The following is a 15,935-nucleotide window of genomic DNA, read 5'->3' as shown; positions in this document are numbered from 1 at the left end:
GTGATCTTCAAAAAGAGGTCAACAGTTGAGGTGCCAAAGTCTGCAGATGACACAAAATATACTCAAGATAGTTAAGTCCCAGGCAGACTGCGAAGAATTACAAAGGGATCTCCCAAAACTGGGCAACAAAATGGCAGATGAAATTCAGTGTTAATAAATGCAAAGCAATGCACACTGGAAAACATAATCCCAACTACACATACAAAATGATGGGGTCTAAATTAGCTGTTTCCACTCAAGAAAGATCTTGGAGTCATCTTGGATAGTTCTCTGATAACATCGGCTCAATGTGCAACTGTGGTCAAAAAAGCTAACAGATTTTTAGGAACCATTAGGAAAGAAACAGATAATAGGACAGAAAATATCATAATGCCACTATATAAATCCATTGTATGCTCACACCTTGAATACTGCATGGAATTCTAGTCGCCCCATCTCAAAAAATATTTCAGAAATGTAAAAAGGGCAACAAAAATGATTAGGGGTATGGAACAGCTTCCATATGAGGAGAGATTAAAAAAGCTGTTCAGCTTGGAAAAGAGACGATTAAGAGGGGATATGATTAGGGTCCTGCCAAATTCACGGCCATGAAAAACGCATCATGGACCACGAAATCTGGTCTCCCACCGTGAAATCAAGCCTTTTTTGTGTGCTTTTATCCTATACTATACAGATTTAATGGGGAGAGACCAGTGTTTTTCAAATTGGGGGTTCTGAACCAAAAGAAAGTTGCGAGCGGGGGGGGAAGGGGGGTCGCAAGGTTATTTTACGGGGGTCACAGTATCGCCACCGTTACTTCTGCGCTGCCTTCAGAGCTGGGCGGCTGGAGAGTGGCGGCTGCTGATTGAGGGCCCAGCTCTGCAGGCAGCAGCACAGAAGTAAAGGTGGCAATACCGTACCTGGCCATCCTTACTTCTGCGCTGCTGCTGGCGGTGGCTCTGCCTTCAGAGCTGGGCTCCCAGCCAGCAGCCGCAGCTCTCCAGCTGCCCAGCTCCAAAGGCAGCACCGCTGCCAGCAACAGCGCAGAAGTAAGGGTAGCAGTACCGCAAACCCCCACTGCCCCCAACGACCTTGCGACACTCCCCCAACAACTCCTTTTTGGGTCAGGACCCCTACAATTACAACACTCTGAAATTTCAGATTTAAATAGCTGAAATCATGAAATTTACTATTTTTAAAATCCTATGACTGTGAAATGACCAAAATGGACCGTGAATTTCATAGGGCCCTAGATATGATTGAGGTCTATTAAATCATGAATGGTTTGGAGAAAGTGAATAAGGAAGTGTTGTTTACTCCTTCACATAACACAAGAACTAGGGGTCACCCAATGAAATTAATAGGAAGCAGGTTTAAAACAAACAAAAGGAAGTATTTCTTCGCACAACGCACAGTCAACTTGTGGAACTCATTGCCAGGGGTGTTGTGAAAGCCAAAATTATAATGGGTTCAAAAAAGAATTAGGTAAGTTCACGGAGGATAGGTCCATCAATGGCTCTTAGCTAAGATGATCCGAGAAGCAACTCCATGCTCTGGGTGTCCCTAAGCCTCTGAGTGCCCGATGCTGGGATTGGACGACAGGGGATGGGATCATGCAATAATTGCCCTGTTCTGTTCATTCCCTCTGAAGCACCAGGCACCGGCCACTGTCAGAAGACAGGATACTGGGCTAGATGGACCATTGATCTGACCCAGTATGGCCATTCTTATGTTCTAAAGGGGCCCTTATATGACCCACACGCTCAGCTTTGGAAATGCTCACTCTCCAACAGATACCTGAGATGTCAGTTATTCTAGTAGCATCAGTTGTAATCATCTATAAAGGAGGCATCAATAAATATGAATTTTATTTACCTCCCTTCCAACATGCCAGTGCAGCAAGTCTGGTGACCTCCTGTCTCAAGTTTCCTCCGAAGAAACAAATATGGTGTCTGAACAAAGATCCCACACCTCTTCTGACAGCCATTTTAAGACTGTCCTGGTAGGAAGGGAGAGGTTGCCTCCTGAAAGTGAACAAGTCCTAGTGATGGGATAGACAGAAACTGCCACATAAGCAGGATCCTAGGGGTGAGGAACAACATGACAGGGAGGGGAAAGTGGCTGCTGCAGGCATCTGGTGGTAACAGCTCCTTCTCCCTTGGCCACAGTCATTTGGGTACATGGCAATAATACCAGGGCTCCAAACTCCATACTCAATCCCTTCTGATCAGCTTTTCTGTACAAAGAAAAGACTTCTTACCACCTTCACCATGAGCCCTCCATGTACAGGAGAATGCAAATGTCACCCTACAATATCAGGGGCAGAAAACATTTGGGAAGAGCCAAGCAGCACCAGATTCTCAATAGCTGAACAGCAAGTTGCTCGCCTTTGACCCAACTCCTTTTCAAAGAAACACAGCAGTATTTGCTAAAAAAATACTATATGATTTGCCATTGAGAAATGGGCTAAAAGGTACAGGATTAGCTAGGGTTTTTTCCTAGGAAAGCTAATCCTTGATGCTATTGTTGAGCATGAGGACCACATGGAGAAAAACTGGAGACCAAATAATGGTGCTTTAGAACTATTTCACACTTGACTGAAACAAAGCAAAAACAACAACAAAGCATTTATAAATGTTTAAAAAACACAAGAGCTAACTGGATCAGACATGCCCCGAATCCCACTGTCTATACAGGCTAATTGGTCTGTAACAACAAAGTCAGTGTCCTTTACCAGTGGGAAGGGAGGGCTAAGGTTAAATAGTCTTCCAACAGATAGGCTCCTAAAAACATATTTATGTCTCTATAATTGCATATATACACACTCAGAAACAGATGTGCGTGTGAATACACACACACACACTGACTTCGGCTTCTCTCCAATGCAATATGGATTGTGTTTTTTTTCTCCTGTTGCTGTTAAAGAGAGCAATTTTTCAAGTTTATACTGAATGTCACTCTATTTCATTTCCAAATATAATCTCCTGGAGAAAAGGTTTGCTTGCCCTATTTCCAATCTCTAAAGCTAATACACAAATTTATATTCCTTTCTCCCACTCGCTCTCCTAAATTAAGAGGCGTAATTACTAGGAGCGCTTGCTACAAGCGAATAAAGTGCCAAGGGAGAAGGAGCTGTCACTGCCGGACGCCTGCAGCAGCCACCTTCCCCTCCCCTCCTTGTCATGTGGTCCCCACCCCCAGGATCCTGCTTATGAGGCAGTTTCTATCTATCCCATCAGCAGGACTCATTCACTTGCAGGAAGCAACCCTTCCCCTCCCGCCAGGACAGTCTTAAAAAACAAATGACAAAATTACTTCAGCTGTCAAGGAACAGTTATCGATTGCAAACATCATTCCCCCCAGATGCACCTTACCTCTGTTCCTTGCTTTTCTGAACTAACGGAGAACACTGGGTTTTGTTACCGCCAGCAACGAAACACAGCTTTGTGATCTAAAATTTGGCTCCAAGGTCACTCTGTCATCACCACCCCACTCCCACCCCCAGCAAGCTCACAAAAGGGAAGATTATAATAATAATCAGACTTAGCACTGAAATAGCATTTGTATTTTTGAAACACAGCATAGGTTTTAACAAATTAATCTAATCCAGAGGTTCCCAAACTGTGGTACGTGCGCTTGATATTCACTTAATTAATTTCACAATTTTAAAGGAAGTGGTACGTGAACCAATAAAGTTTAGCTGATCTAATCCAAGAGAGCCCTAATGAGCTTTCACCCACTCCCTTCTTTGCTCCTGATCTGCAAGGTTCATGGCTTTTCCCCCAAAATATCTCCTTCTACGCTGTGATGTTGCAAGCACATATTGGTGAAGTTGCAAACAAATTTATAGGCCCAATTCAACCCTGGTGAAGAGAGATGCAATTCCACTGGGAAAAATTTGAGTGCATGTACATACAGACATGCATGTGTGTTACATAAAACTAGCTGTCCAAGAGATTTAATACTTGGGCACAAAACCTCAGACCACTATTATAAGCAGAGTCATAGAAGTTATGCAAAAAAAACCAACAAACGAACAACCACCCACCCTCATTCTGGCTACAAATTAATGGAATGCTTTAGACAAACAGAGTTGGGGGAAGAGAGATGAGACAAAAGGACCTCCTCAGATGTAGAGTTCCCTACCCCCATCAACTGATAAATTGTAATTAGAGGTTCAAACCTAACAAGCTGTACTTACTATAATGTCACTCCAGCTATGGTTTTAATCTGCTGAGTTTTTGGTAGTTTCAGTCCCTTCCCAAATGCACGTTGTTGTATTCATGGTCTCTGGGATCGGTGTTAGAGATGACTGGTTGGGGATAAGTAGGGCTGCCAACTTTCTAATTGCACAAAACAAACACCTTTGCCCCATCCCCTGCCCCGCCCCCACTCACTTCAGCGCCCTCTCTCTCCCTTGCTCACTCTCTCCCATCCTCACTCACTTTCACTGGGCTGGGACAGGGGGTTGGGGTGTGGTAGGGGGTGAGGGCTCCAGGTGGGGGTACGAGCTCTGGGGATGAGGGGTTTGGGGTGCAGGAGGGGGCTCCGGGCTGGGGATGAGGGGTTTGGGGTGCAGGAGGGGGCTCCGGGCTAGGGCCAAGGGGTTTCGGTGTTGGCTAGGGCAGGTGGTTGAGGTACATGAGAGGGTACAGGCTCTGGCTGGGCGTGTGGGCTCTGGGGTGAGGTTGGGGATGAGCAGCTTGGGGTATAGAAGAGGGTTCCGGGCTGGGGCCAAGGGGTTTGGAGAGGGGGAGGGGGCTCAGGCAGGGGGTTGGAGTACAGGAGAGGGTGAGGGGTGCTGGCTTGGGAAGAGGGTTGGGGTGCAGGGTCTTGGAGGGAGTGAGGGGGTGGGAGGGGATTCCGACCTGGGACAGGGGGTTGGGGTGCGGGTTCGGGCTCCAGCCAGGCAGTGCTTACCTCAGGTAACTCCCAGCTGGTGGCACAGCAGGGCTAAGGCAGGCTCCCTGCTTGCCCTGGCTCCGCGCTGCTCCCGGAAGCCGTGGCATGTCCCTCTCTGGCTTCTAGGTGCAGGGGCAATCAGGGGGCTCCGTGCACTGCCTGCACCCATGGGCGCCACCTCCGCAGCTCCCATTGGCTGTGGTTCCTGGCCAATGGGAGCTGTGGAGCTGGCACTGGGGGCAAGGGCAGCACTTGACCCTTCCCTGATTGCCCCTGCACATAGGGGTTGGTCATGCCAGCCGCTTCCAGGAGCTGCGCAGAGCCCGGGCAGGCAGGGAGCCTGCCTTAGCCCTGCTGCACTGCCAACTGGACTTTTAACGGCCCAATCAGCAGTGCTGAGCAGAGCTGCCAGGGTCCCTTTTTGACCAGGCATTCCGGTCGAAAACTGGATGCCTGGTAACCCTAGGGATAAGCACTACTGGGTGCTTCCAAGGGAATGAAGCTGACATCAGAAATTCAGGAAGGCCGAGTCAGGGGAGAAGTAACATCCTGAGCAAAGGAAATACAGGGGGCGCCTTCCTCGTGGAGCTAGGAGAAGCTGGCCTAGGCCAAGTGGGCACAAGGAGATTCTTAAGACCGAAGTGCTTGGCATGAACACATGCTCTTTCGTATTCCCATCTTCTCACTTCTAGAGAAAGGAGCAAACATAGATCCTCTCTCTCCTCTTTGCTTAGCTGCACTCCCATCTCCTATTGCCTGTTTTGTGCCCTCCAGCACCAACCATGGAGCCCATCTGCAACAGCAATGCATGCGTCAGCAAAAGCTTCTGAAACAACCCATGTTCAAAACAATTCCCCCTTTCCAGCCTCTAACAGCTCATTCTGAAGGGGGATCATTTCCATGTTCATCAGCTCAGATCCTCTCAGCTGTTATCAGACCCGCTCCACCTCTTTCACCAGCTTTTAGATGACTGTTTTCTTTAATTATCACAGAAAGCTCCTCCCGCCAGGGAGAGCAAAACAGCTGGTGTCCACTGAGAGCAAAGAAGCTCCAGAGTAATTAGACTTAAATGGCTGACACCTCCTTCCCATTACCCCTGGTTAGGAACAGGGTAACACTGAATAACAATCTCTGCAGGGAACCTGACAAAGCTTCTGCAGTCATTAAGCCAGAATCCCATCTAATGCAGTCAGGAGCACCAGTGCATTGTAAGTCTTCCGGCTTCAGACAAAGCAGCAAAAGGGTGCTTTTTTTCCCAAGAGAATAGGATAAACCCCTCAAAGGAGCGGGGATGTCTGCTAAAATTGGGCCTCCTAGTAACTAACTCAGAACCAAAACCACCAACAAAGCTGCAGAGATGTTCCACTTCCTTATGTACAATGTTTGCTCAGTCCCAGTAGATTTTGTGCCCTATTCCTGATAATAAACAACAGAAGAACTGCCAATGCATCCCACCAAAGAACTGTGATTTGATGGTGGCTTACAAGTTCAATTATTTTAGTTTTTTCCATATCCGTTTTCTTGCCAGCAAATCATTAAATAAGTGGTCAAAGTCAGATGCTCGAAGTCATCACTGTTGTTCCACAAACCCTTCCCAAGAACAGCTTGTGGAAGAGTTGATTCAGAAGCACTCAAGTTTTCCAATGAAATGAGCCATCACAAAAGCCTCTTGCTACAGCCAAGAAAGGGAGCACAACACAAAGAATAAAGCAGGTGCTTCCCATTTTATCCTGCAACGGGTGCCTATGGCCCTCTTCAATCAACACGATCCTTACCAAAAGGAGTGGTCACAAAAAGAAAACCAGAGAGCAACACACCATTGAATACCATTGCTTTAGCATGGGTGGCAAAACAGAAACCTGGTTCCCCAGCCTTTGGGACACATGTTCTGACTGCCATCAACAATAACCTCCTAGTCTCAGTACAAAGGGGAAGGGAAAGTGTAAAATGATCTGCAGTAGAAAATATTAGCACGAGAAGCAGCACCAACGGGACAAGGCCTGGCAAGAGCTTGCTTTTATACAGCCAGTCATTAGAGGTTAATGAAATATCCATAAATAAGTAAAAATTCTCCTGACAAGCCAGAGCCTGTAATACAACAAAGAGCTGTCAGCCTCAATTAAGCGACTCCAAAAAAGGTGGGACAAACCCATTCATTATTTACTAAGAGGTCATAGGAAGCGTTCTGCTATATGATCTTCTAGTCTCTGTGGATAAATGAGGTTTTTCAGCTTCTTCCCAAGGACTTTGTTGCCCTGACAGAACAGTTCAGAGAGACCCCCCCCAACTGCCACCACCACCTCTTTGGCAGCCAGAAGCACAGACGCTGCTGACAATCTATTCTAATGCCACAGAGGCACAGTGCAGATGGAAGGTAAAATAAAAATGGGGAAGTCTCTTTTCCTGCACTCATTGATGAGTGCAAAGGCTAACAAGACACATTCTTGAGACCTCATTTTTAGACTTTAGCCTCCCTCCTTTTTTATACACCCACAATCATCTATGGGCATAAACAAAGGCACCTCGTCAGCTGTCTGATCTCTGGACACATCTACAGCACATTATCTCACCCGCCCCCATTAAATCAGATCGCTCAAGGGCTACGGGTGCTCTGAAATGTTTGCAAAACTGCATCCCAGAGAGTCAGAGGCCCATGTCAGTCCCACCACAAGACAGGGGCCTCAGAGGCTCTTTCCTTTCCTGGGGGGACCAGAAATAGGGAAAGAGGACCCAACAGCCATTCCTCCTACGCACTGAAGAAAGCAAAATGCCCTTCCCCAGCATAGCTCGTAAGTATTGTGGAAATGATAAGGGAGATGGGTCTGAGAGCTGCTTCTCCTCCCTCAGGATGACACACAGAGGAGTTAAGGATTACTGCCCCTCCCCCGATGAGCAGTGGTCAGAGGAATTCAAGTTGTGCACTGTTTACATGCATGATCTCTGTGCAGAACTATCATGGCTGTCTCTCCAGGCTCCTTCTCTCTTCTAGGTCAGAGAGAAATGAAATCCCAGAAGAATCAAGGAATTCACACCTGATACTCCTCCCTCCCTCCCAGAACCAACCTAGTAGAGCAGAAAGTCCTCACTCCTCTCTAGAGGAAGCTTTAACTCAACTAATACAATCAAAACTTGTCACCCCGAGATAGCACATGATTCATCACAGACTCAATGATGGTGCTTGGAGAACGGAAAGGCTCTGTATTTAAAGAGCACTGACTTTGCTTTTCAAATCAGGGAACATCTTATAAAGCTCTCCACCCATACTCTTCTGCAGCACAAAGGAGGAAATTCCTGGTGTTTCTGTTCTGGCATCATTTCAGTCATGATCCTGCATTGTAAAGGTCAGGGCATGTTGTGAACCATCGCTCAGTTTCTGAGTAGACATGAAGTTTTGGAAAGCAAGGCTTTCAAATGTGACCCTTTCCAGTGGAAAGCAAGATCTGTTACAGATCGTCTACTTCAGCATTGCAGGACATACCCTTTAGACCACATTCACCTCCCCTTAACAAGGAACACAATATTCTTCACAGCACCAATGTGCGCAAGTAAAACAAATACTCTTCACCAGATTGTACAGAAGCATCATGCGTCCCTCTACTGGCTAATCTACATGTATGTGAGCCCTGTGGCCCAAAGTTCTAGGGTAAGGAGCTCTCTGCCCCTTCTATTGATGAGCAGGGGGAAGAACGGCCACAGAGCTGCTTCATCTGCATAAGCTTTTCTACACAGAATCCCAGATGCATGGAAGCTCCAGATAGGAAGGAGCTCTCTCCTCCTCTTCTCCCCTCCCACATCCAATGTATAAATGAAGAGGGGGAAGAATGGCTATACAGAGCTTCATTGGCATACGCTTTCTACCCAGAATTCTTCCAGTGACAGTTTGTGAGTCACAGTCACTAATATGCAAACTCAGAGTTGTGTATTACAACTGACAGAAGAGGGGAAAGTGTTCCTTGTGTTGTGACAAGGAGTGCTTTGCCAGTGGCAAGGACTCTGCTCAAGGGTCCCATATACTACTGGTTCCACGCCACTGAGAATCCTGTGCTGTTGAGAAGACTCCTCAATAGCAGCTAAAAGAGGCAGCTCTTCAGTGCAGTGCAATGTAGACAGGGATCTTGGCTGAAGCTGCAGAGGACAGCAGCAGAACTGAGTGAACTCTGGAGAATCAACTCGTACCCAGCCAAGTAAGCTGAAATCACTACAGCTGGGTTAGGTGGAGCCATCTCAGGTCAAGACCAGGCAGCACTTCCCAAGGGACTGGACTAGAGACAGGTCTGTGTCCATCTGAGTGCACTGCACGACTGGGACTACACTACCCTTTGATCCAAACCATGAATGGGGTTTAGCAGATGGGGAAAGGTAAAGTGACATGGTAAGGGAACATTTGCCTCCTGGATGTTCACAGCAGCACGTAGGGAACAGAGTTAATGGACTACTGCCAAAATCATCATGGAGGAGTGTTTTATTTATCATTCATATAATTATGCTGTTGTGTTTTTCCAAGTTGATGCTGTATTCCCTTTTCGCCCAATACGTTTGTTTTGTAGGCAGACGCAGTGATGGTGAATGGCAAAGTAGTGCCTATTCAGGGCTCCCAGGGAAGGTATTTAATGATCCCAGAAATTATGGGTATTGGGAGGAGCCAGTGGTGTTTGTTACCTAGGCGTTCCTCTTAAAACTCTCTGAACCCAACTCTTATTGGTGCCAACACCTGGGAGAAGGGTTACATAAAGGGTACTAGTTTATTACTGCTACAACTACTGGAATTGTGCTGTTGCCTTAGGCAGTAGTGGTCTGTCTGTGCTTTTGCCCTGAGGATTAAGGGTTCAGTCTCCACTGACAATCCTTGATGGGAGGGTCATTACACAACGATGGATAAGTCATGATCTGAAACTGCATTAATCACACCAGCAGCATCTGACCACAGTGCCAAGATGTCAATTCTAACCCCACAATCACAGGTGCATCCTTCCTCTTCCAGCAGTTCAGCCGCACTGGACTGTGTTCTTGTTCGAACTCACAAGCTCAGCAAGGTCAGGTTTGGTCAGAACCTGAGTGAGAGATGTAGGAAAACCTAAGTACTGAAGGAAGTGGTGTTTGTGAATGAGTAGCTGGCACTTTTCAAACAGCACTAATCTAATATTCCAGAATAATCACAGTAGGCACTCTGCTGTAGAAGATGATGCTTTCAAAGAGGTAAAATGGAGACCTTGATCATTAGAGATTATCAAAGAATCATCTTCAAGAGTGGGGGAGGGATGTCCTAACCTCAGTGTCCTCACCAAGTTCCTGCAGATGCTCTTACAGGTGCAGGCACTAGGAGGGAAAGCCAAGTTAACAGATTTTCAAGTCTATAGGTTTTTCATTCAGTCCAATTAATGAAATATTCCTTTTTGCTATTGCTAATTATCAGGTTTGCCTTGTTTGTGAAAGTCCATTAGGGAGAACACAAATAACCCCAATCAGTTCACTGGTTTCGCTATATAACAAACTCCTAAAAGGCAGAAATATCAACTATGTAAAGAAGGTGGATTTTATTATTAAAGCCTCCTATTACTCTGGTTTGCTTGCAGAGGTACTACATACTGAACAAACCTTTCACAAACAGCGCATTCAGCGAGTAGGGAGGAATAGGTGAAGAGCCCAGATTGAAACCCCACAGCCAGCAGTATTCTCATTATTCCTGTTTATCCTTGTACACAGAGAGATTGCGCTTACAGGATGACACTCACCCCTATGCAGAACACAAGGCCTGTGCACCACGAAAGCCTTCAGAATAGGCCTAAAGGGATTTCAGTGGAGCTGGTCCATTGGAAGAGGTGAATTTCACCCATAATGAGGGAACCTGGGGTCATGGCTGCAGTAGCTTATCAACTCAGACATCAGAAAGACTGAAGAGCATCATCTTCCAACTCCTACATTTTGACAGAAAAGACTGAAGCTTCAAAATCCAGGTGAGATGTGGCTAGTGAAATATCTACCTGGTAAAGAAAGGAAAATGCTCATGAATTATTTTGAGACACAACTTCGAAAAGACAGCGAGGAATCATGCATCACCAGGATCCTGAAATTATACCTCCACACAACTGAATCATAAATGACCAGAGATTCCAAGAGCTCTCAAGCAATCAGAAGCATTTTGAATAAAGCAAGTACTACTTCATTACTCTAGAGCAGCAGGGTCCCCAACAATATTGTTAGGATCAGAGAGCAATAATACTAAGTTACAACAATCAATTCTATGATACCACAGCCAGACTCCTGGATGGAAACGCAGCATGAAGCCAACACTGCAACAACTCTGTTACACTACAGTGAAGCTTCCAAGGGTGGACATGAAGCACTGAGGCAAGACTGAATGACCACAGCCACATTTTTTACAATGAGATTGCTCTTCAGGAGCATAATTTGAGCTAGAGCCACCATAGAGTCTGGTTTCAGAGTAGCAGCCGTGTTAGTCTGTATCCGTAAAAAGAAAAGGAGTACTTGTGGCACCTTAGAGACTAACCAATTTATTAGAGCATAAGCTTTCGTGAGCTACAGCTCACTTCATCGGATGCAGTGTCCCTTTCCACATGCCATAGCTGCCTTTCCCATGAGGAGCCAGGAGCCCAAGAAGAAAGAGAAAGGCGCTCTCTGCTTTGGAAACTACTCAAGTGCTTTCCACTGCTGCTTTGAAGTCCTTAACCCCATGTCAGCTGTGATTGTCTTCAATGAGAAAATGTAAACTGTCCTGCTCAAACCAAATGGTACTGCCGAGTTCCATAAAACTTTAATGTTAATGGTTCCAACAGCAGGTTCATTTGTGTAATGGGACTTTTAAACAGACAGTTTATTTCTTTTTAATTTGAGGAGAATGTACTGTTTGATCCCATGTGCCTAGATGGATTTTTAAAACAGAAATAAACCAGTACAATCGAATGACAGAGTCTCCTCTTCTAACATAATTAAAGTAGCACTGATACACCAGCATGTGAAAGTGCAGCATGCTGATCCCCTCCCTGTGTCATACGTGATTTATTCACCTATTCAAGGTCCTGATGTTTCCCTGTCTCTGTTCATTCCATCCCCAGTAATATACAACAGATGTTTTTGATTTTGCCAGTGTCTTCTGTACTGAGCATGAATTTCCAGAGATGGAACTTGAAGCAAATGCAACAAAACCAGCAGAGGGAATTTTGCAAGGGAACATTCATTTAATCTGCTAAAACAGGAGTCAGAAATAGATGCTGTTTCCATGCCTTACAGGTTAGTATACACCACTCCACAGGGAACAGAGAGGGGCAAGTTTCCTATGAATGGTATAATGGGTACAGGTTTCAGAGTAACAGCCGTGTTAGTCTGTATTCGCAAAAAGAAAAGGAGTACTTGTGGCACCTTAGAGACTAACCAATTTATTTGAGCATAAGCTTTCGTGAGCTGATGAAGTGAGCTGTAGCTCACGAAAGCTTATGCTCAAATAAATTGGTTAGTCTCTAAGGTGCCACAAGTACTCCTTTTCATAATGGATACAGAGGCTGAGCTCTTATCTAGGATTAGTACTAGGGTAGATATATTCTCAGAATCATTGTATTTCTTTCCCTTCCCCTAAGAAAGAATTTACCCTAAGAGCTATGGCTCCACATCTAGGTAGAATGGAAGGGGGGGCAGGAGGGAGAGAAGAATCAGACACCCCTCCTACAATATATAGCTTTTCCCCCTTCCCATCAGTCCAACTTCCTGAAAGAACAGAACTGCAAGGGAAAGTGCAAAATCATACCCCTAATTTAAAGGATAAGGGCAGGAGAAAGATTGCAGGGGTAAGATTGTGCAGGGGAAAGATTGCCTTCTTAAATTGTCCTTTAAGTATCTCTCCCTCAATACATGTTTCTAGTCCGCCAGTCAGCATGGCATTTAGGTAATAGTACGCCAAGGGATCATAAACAATGATCTCTTATCAGATTCAACGCACGTGACTGAGGAGTTAACGTTTCTCCTGGTGAGTAGAGTTCACAATGCTGTTCTAGTGGTAATGGTGGTATTGGATCTTTCTCTCTTTACCATTCTCCCTTCTCTTCTGACTCATGCTGTTCATTCCCCCGGTTTCAAATTACAATATTCTTGTATTGATCTCTACAGCACAACCAACAACTTGCTTAACTGATTGATCCTATCGCTTCTGCTCTACTCATGAAGACCTTCATTTGTATCACAGGTACCGTTACGGATATTGTTAATTCTTCCTTAACTTCTTGAATTTGCCCATCTAAATTTGAATATGTGTTGGTTATCCCAGGTATAAAGAAGCCTAGTTTAAATACTTAAACTATCAGGAACTTTTTCAAATTTCCATCCAATCTTTCCCCTTTGTATCTAACCTATTATATTATCTCATCTGGGATCAGTTTTTGCTGTATTTTTATAACAACATTCATGCTTTTCAATCCAATTTTAGCACTGGATACTGCACTAAACTGCCTTACTACATGTTTGTTAAGATCACATTGTTGTTAAATTGAATACCCAGGTAGTCATCTGTCTTGATTTTGCTAGACTTGTAGAAGAAGCTAGGACTTGTAGAAGATATTACGGAGATTTGTTGTCATCTAAATTAGTTTGGAAACCAAAGCCTTGCATTCTCATAGAAGTTGACCTATCTCACTGATCATTCCTTTTTTGCAGCTTGTGTCTGAAAAACAAAAGGAAAAAAAAACCCTGTCCTTCTACAGCCATCTTCCCAGCATGGGTGATGATCTACAAAGGGTTCTATACTAGCTTCAGTTTTATTTATACCTGCAGCAGTTTAGTGCTCTAATTCCTATGGATTTAACTGCCAGCTATTTGTAGATGATCTGGAGGCTTTATCTGTCTCTTAGAACCTTCATCTTTATCACTCTTGTTGTCCTGTTGATATTCCTAACTGCGTGTTTGACCACCTTTCATTATTAAATATGGATACAATGGACATTTTATTTCTTAGCCCTAATGCCCAGCTACCCACCATAGGTCCTTCTATTTTGAGGTTTACTCTTCTGTATTATCACTCCTATTACACACAGACTAAAATGTGGGATTTTCTTTTGAGTTTCAGCTGGTATTTCACTCAAATATTAAATCCAAGACAAGACTTGTAGGATCCTCTATTTACTAAATGTTTCTAATCTATGGATTTCTGCTGCCTAACCCTGGTGCATGCTGGTTCTTTCTCAGCTCAGTTTCTGTAATGGTCTCTACATCTCTTTGCAGTTCATAATTATTGCAGAACCAAAAAAAAAAAAAAAAGCTGTTCACTTCAGTTTCACTATTCCTGTTTCTTCTATGTTCTTTCCTTAATTAAGCGTTCATTTTGGTTACCCCTAAAGACAAAAATACAGTTTAGCATTTTGAAATTTAAGGCACTTCACATTGCTACACCTTCATCATACTCATTATATGATTTGGTCCCAGGGCTATTTCCCAGCTTGTAAACCACCGTGTCTTTGTACTGACCTTTCTATGTACTCTCTCTATCCCTCTTCCATCATTTTCTTAATTTCTTCTGTTGTGGCCTCCAGTTCCTCTAATTTATTTTGTTAGTTACATTTCCAAATCTCCTTTGCTTCCCACCCTGCTCAGCAACACTTCTGACTCCCCTACCTGGGGTCTTTAATCTTTAGAAAGGTAAAAAAGAGAATTCTTTCCAATCACCAGTCTGAAGCCTTCAGAGCTCACATTTGCCCTGGAAGCCATGCTGTCTTTCTGAGACAAAAGCCTGAGATGCTCAGAGCGTTTCTGGAAAACGAAAACACAGGCACACTTGTTTGATACCCAAACACCATCACCGCTTCCCTCAGAGATTAAATGGTGAAAAAAGTCTAGACACAAATGCCACCTGCTAAAGGGACTAAAGGGAGAGGGAGATCACAGACCCCAGCCACTATTTGGATAACGTTCCTGAGCCAGATAATTCTGTCATGCGTACAAGAGGATATGAGTGAAGGGAAACAAAGTCAGGAAGTCAAAAAAAAATCCTTCTCCAAAGAATACTTGGGTGTATGCCTCAGCAAAGGGAAACAGCAATCAGACTCATGCACTGTCAACCCAATATGCCCACAAACAGCATTAAACTAAATTGCCACACATATAAACATCCTGGAATCACAAACTTAGGGAACTATAAGTCTTGATGAACACACTGAATGATCCCTGATAAACGAGCAAGTTGTAGAGAAAGCTATTCAAGAGTACTAACTTATTTCAAAAACTCCTTAGTTGACATAATCTGCAAAACAAAACTTGCAGAAAAATCGGTTGAAAAGAACAAAATAAAAGTTTCTTTCAACAAGAACAAACCAGCTGAACTTTTTTCTTGCAAAATCAGGAACAAATGGTCACCCAGTTTTGGTCAAGTCCTGACAGATTGGCTGCCGACCATCCTGTAATCAGATGCCACACAACTCCTCTTCAGAAAGTCACACACGCACAATGGGAACACAAACACCCCAAAAAGGCAAAATAAATAACTTAAAGGAAGTGGGAAAGAAAATCAAAGTTCCATTATAATAATTAAACAACTCAATGATGGGGGTATTTTCTCTTAAATGAGAAAAATTCTAGGTTCAAGTTCCCTGAAGGGTGTAAAATATGAGAGCGTGTTTTATGGCTTAATCACAAACTCATTTCTCCAGCCACTACTGGCCATGTCTAATTAGGGTGAAGTATGTTAATGATAGCAGCACAGCCCAGAGACGTCTTCAGTTGCGATATTAATTGCATTTAGGGAAAGAAGCGTGAATTGTGCTTATACGAGCTAATTAGTATGGGTTTGCTAATTAATACTGGAAAGTCAAACTGCCTTTGTCTTGTCAACTGCAATTAGCGGGAGCTGTTTAATTTCTTTTTTTCCAGTAGTAAACTGATTTTTAGCAGAGAAATAATTGAATCATGTGCTGTAATACACTATGCCAGTTAGCTCAGCATGTCCATTACACTTTTTGATACAGTGCATTTTGGCAGCAAGAGGCACATGCCACAACTCTTCTAGAATTCTCTGGGCCCACGTGACTCCCTGAAACAGGGCCCCTCTCCTCCTGGCA

The 15,935-nt window shown here is 44.3% G+C and overlaps 1 protein-coding gene across 6 annotated transcripts in view; it reads right to left on the bottom strand.

Annotated features, from left to right (window-relative positions):
* The window catches only part of MAD1L1 (mitotic arrest deficient 1 like 1), a 565,246-nt gene that overhangs the window by 239,664 nt on the left and 309,647 nt on the right, over nucleotides 1-15,935 (bottom strand). The window lies entirely within an intron of this gene.

This window comes from Lepidochelys kempii, chromosome 10 (genome assembly GCF_965140285.1).
Source record: "Lepidochelys kempii isolate rLepKem1 chromosome 10, rLepKem1.hap1, whole genome shotgun sequence".
Lineage (NCBI taxonomy): Eukaryota > Metazoa > Chordata > Testudines > Cheloniidae > Lepidochelys > Lepidochelys kempii.
The sequence above is the reverse complement of the archived record's forward strand: the minus strand, read 5'-3'. Positions and strand labels throughout refer to the sequence as shown.